A 4713-nucleotide genomic window follows, 5' to 3' on the forward strand; every position below is an offset into this window, starting at 1 on the left:
GTGCCTATGGTGCAGAGAATCAGGAAGTATTCGGGATCCGGCAGCTTCTAAGGTATTTTCTGCTGAACCAAGGCATTGAGTTCCTTGGTTAGCACGAGAGGTTTTTCCTCCAATGTCTGTGTGCCAAACAACATGGCATTCAGCTTCATGAGGACTCCTAGGTACCGAGCAACTTACTCTTCCCTAGTTTCCTCTTCCTCATCAGAGGAAGAGTACTCTTCAGATTCTATGATCCTTAACCAAGCATTCAAGGGAACTTTAATGGGCTCCACATGAACCTTGGGTTCTATCAGTTCTTCAATAGGGAAGTTCTTAGTGGGCTTAGGGTCGCCAACTATCCCTATTGTGGTGTTCAACGCCAGGACTTGTGTCTCTTTGGGCGTTGAACACCCATTTTTTATCCCTTTACTGGCGTTCAACGCCAGCTTTTGTGCTGCCTTGGGCGTTGGACGCCTAGTAAAGCCTTCCTTACTAGTGTTCAACGCCAATGATGGTGCTTTCTTAGGCATTGAACGCCCAGTAAGGACCTCGTTACTGGTGTTCAATGACAGAAATGGCTCACCCTTGGGCATTGAACGCCTAGTAAGGACTTCCTTACTGGCGTTCAATGCCAGAGTATCCCCTTCAAATTCGGCCTCAGCTTCTACATTGATGGCCTTGCACTCCTCTCGGGTTTACTTCAGTGTTATTGGGAAGAGTGTTAGGAGGAGTCTCATGGATTCTCTTGCTCAGCTGACCAACTTGTACCTCCAGATTTTTTATGGACGACCTAGTTTCTATTATGAAACTGTGTGTGGTCTTGGAGAGTTTAAATACTATGCCTGCTAAGTCAAAAAGGCTCTGCTTAGAGGTCTCCATGTTTTACTGAGAAGAAGGGAATGGTTTATTATTGAACCTATTCTAGTTTCTTCCACCTTGATTATTGTTGAAGCCTTGCTGAGGCTTCTGTTGATCCTTCCAAGAAAGGTTAGGATGATTTCTCCATGACGAGTTGTAGGTGTTTCTATAGGGTTATCCCATGTAATTAACCTCCTCCATTGTAGGTTTATCTGGATCATAAGCATCTCCTTCATAGGAGGTGTCTTAAGTGCTGCTAGCTGCAGTTTGCACACCAGTCAAATGCTGAGAGATCATATTGACATGTTGGGTCAAGATCTTGTTCTGAGCCAAAATGGCATTCAGAGTGTCAACCTCCAACACTCCTTTCTTCTGAGCTACCCCATTGTTCACAGGGTTCCTCTCAGAAGTATACATGAATTAGTTGTTTGCAACTATTTCAATGAGTTCCTGTGCCTCTTTAGGCATTTTCTTCAAGTGGAGTGATCTACCAGCAAAATGGTCCAATGACATTTTAGACATCTCAGATATACCATGATAGAAGATGCCTAGGATAGTCCATTCTGAGAGCATGTCAGGAGGATATCTCCTTATTAGTTGCTTGTATCTTTCCCAAGCTTCATAGAGGGATTCACCCTCTTTTTGTCTAAAGAATTAAACTTCCACCCTAAGCTTGCTCATCTTTTGAGGTGGAAAAAACTTGGCCCAGAAAGCATTGACTAACTTTTCCTTAGGTTGAGAATCCAATAATATCCTAGCTTTGTCTTTAATAGCAAAAGGGAAAAGCAAAAGCCTGTAGACCTCAGGATCCACTCCATTGGTCTTAACAATATCATAGATTTACAAGAATTCATATAAGAATTGATGTGAATCTTCCAGTAGAAGTCCATGGAATTTGCAATTTTGTTGCATTAGAGAGACTAACTAAGGCTTAAGCTCAAAGTTATTTGCTCTAATGGAAGGTATGGAGATACTTCTTCCATAAAAGTCTGAAGTTGGTGCAGTGAAGTCACCAAGAACCTTCCTTGCATCTCCTCCATTTTTTTGTTCGGCTGCCATGTTTGTATTTTCAGTTTCTTGTTGAAAATGTTTTGTGAGATAACTTCCAGAATGTTGTGCTTTAACTTGTTGTAAACGCCTCCTTAGGGTCCTCTCAAGTTCAGGATCAAGATCAAAGAGAGGTTATTTATCTCTGTTCCTACTCATAAACAAGGAAAAGAAAACAAGAAAGAAAGGGAATGGAAGTTTCTATGTCAGAGTATAGAGAACTCCATGTGAGATGTGAAAAAGAAAGAAGAATAAAGATAGGGGAATAAGAAGAAAAATTCGAATGGAGGGGTAGAAGAATTAGAAAAATAAGAAGTAAAAAGAGAAACTAGAATCAAAATATTTTTCTTTTTATTTTAATTATTAATTGAATTCAAAAAATAAGAAGGAAATTAAAAGCTAATTAACTAAAAATATTTGAAAATTGAAAGATGATTTTCAAAAAAGAAGAGAGAAAGAAATAAGAAGTTTTCGAAAATAGAAGAGAGAAAAATTAGTTAGGAAGTTTTGAAAAAGAAGGAAGAGAAAACAAGTAATTAATTAAGAAATATTTGAAAATAAGATAAGATAGAAGATTTGAAAAAGATTTGATTCTAAAAAGTTTTGAAATTTGATTTTTGAAAAAGATTTAAATTTTAAAATTTGAAATTTGAAATTTTGAATTTTAAATTTTGAAATTGGGTTTTAAAAATAAGATAAGATTGAGATTTGAAAATAAGTTAAAAAGAAAAGATATAGCGACGATTTGAAAAAAATTGAATTTGAAATTTAAAATTTAGATAAGATAAGATAATGATTTGAAATTTAAAGAAAGATAACCAAAGATAAGATAAAGATTTGAAAAAATTTGAATTTTAAAATTTTAAAAGAAAGATAAGATAAGAAAGAATCAAATTAAAAGAAAAGATTTGAAAACATTTAAAAAGATAAGATTTGAAATTTGACTATACTAACAAGAAAACACTAAACTTTAAAATTTTTAAATCAAAATAAAAAAGAAACAAGATTTCCAAAAATTTGAATGAAGATAGAAAAGATATTTTTTTTATTTTTTCAAATTAATTAAGTAAGAGAAAAATAATCAAAAGACACCAAACTTAAAATTTTAAAGATAAAAAAAAGAAAAGAAACAAGAACAACTTGAATACCAAGAAAGAACACTTAAGAGTAATTCGAAAATTCAAAGAAAACAAAGCACAAACAAAAGACACCAAACTTAAGAACTGACACTAGACTCAAATAAAAGACACACTTCTTGAAAATTTTTGGAAAAGGACACCAAAAAAGTTCGAAACTTTAATAAGAACAAGAATAAAATACTCAAACAAAACACAAAGATTAATAAAGAAAAGAAAAGGTTTTTGAAAAATTTCTGAAAAGAAAACAAAGGACTTAATCAAAATAGTAAAAAGTACCTAATCTAAGCAAAAAGATAATCCGGTTGTTTGTCAAATCCAAACAATCCCCGGCAACGGCGCCAAAATCTTGGAGCACGAAACTGGCTCTGCATGTTTCGTGCAGATAGACCGGTAACTATACTGGATCGTCCAAGTAATACCTCAAGTGAGTGAGGATCGATCCCACGGAGAGTGTTGGTTTGAGCAAGCAATAGTTACGTTGCAGATCTTAGTCAGGCGGATAGAAAATAGGGTTGTCACGAGCAAATGCATAAAATAGATAAATAAGTAAAACATTACTAGATAGGTGTGAAATCAATGGTATGAGAACGGTTGAGGCTTCGGAGATGCTTTTTCCTTCTGGATCAACTTTTCTCACCAACTACTCCAACTTCTGATTGATTCATTCCATGGCAGGCTGTATATGATTAACGCTGGGTCAACGGTCATTAATCTCCTCTGCTTCAGATCAAACGTCGGGTCAGCAGTCATCCAATTTGAACAGGGGTGAAGCTCTAGCAGTCCATTCCCTTGGTGATCCTACTCAAAATGCAACAGACAATGTCAGATCTTCCGGATCAGAGAATGCTGCTCCTTTGGTTCTCGCCAATAACATAACGGCCTTAATCTCCCTGCACCTCGGCAGAACTGATGTCTCGAGAAGTCCCCAACGAAGCCGTGGATTAGTTGTCTAAGAGATGTATAATCAAGCTTGTAGTTCAATACAATCCCGTCAAGGACTCGCAAGAACCCATGTGGAATTGGGATGACGGTCAAGTTACACTCCCAACCCATTAGGATGAAGAACGAAGATACATCTTAGAATAGAATCAAGCATAGATTGAAATAGAATAGTGATATTATTAATTCATAAGAATCAGCAGAGCTCCTATCCTTAACCTTAGGAGGTTAGTGACTCATAATGTACATAAAATACTGTTCGAATGGGTAAAGATGAGGTAGAAGATTGGCGGATCCCCTAAACAAGGGTGATCTTCTCCTATAAATACTAGTCTAGCAACTAAGAATTATAGAAAATAAGATAAACTAGTCTTGTAGTGCAAGAATCCACTTTTCGGGCCCACTTGGTGAGTGCTTGGGCTGAGCTTGAGTGAAGCCACGAGCTAGTGCTCCATTTTGGGCATCCAATGCCAGCTTTGGACTCCTGAATGGGCGTTGGATGCCAGCTACTCCCTTCTGGGCGTTGGACGCCAGGAATGGGGCTGATGGCTGGCGTAGAATGCCAGTTTTGAGCCTTCATTTCCAAAGAAAAGTATGGACTATTATATATTTCTGGAAATCCCTAGATGTTAGCTTTCCAAAGCGTTGAGAGCATGCCATTTAGACTTCTGTTGCTCCAGAAATTCTCTTTCGAGTGTATAGAGGTCAGATCCTGACAGCATCTGTAGTCCTTTCTCTATCTCTGAATTAG

Source organism: Arachis hypogaea, chromosome 17, assembly GCF_003086295.3.
Source record: "Arachis hypogaea cultivar Tifrunner chromosome 17, arahy.Tifrunner.gnm2.J5K5, whole genome shotgun sequence".
Classification (NCBI taxonomy): Eukaryota; Viridiplantae; Streptophyta; class Magnoliopsida; order Fabales; family Fabaceae; genus Arachis; species Arachis hypogaea.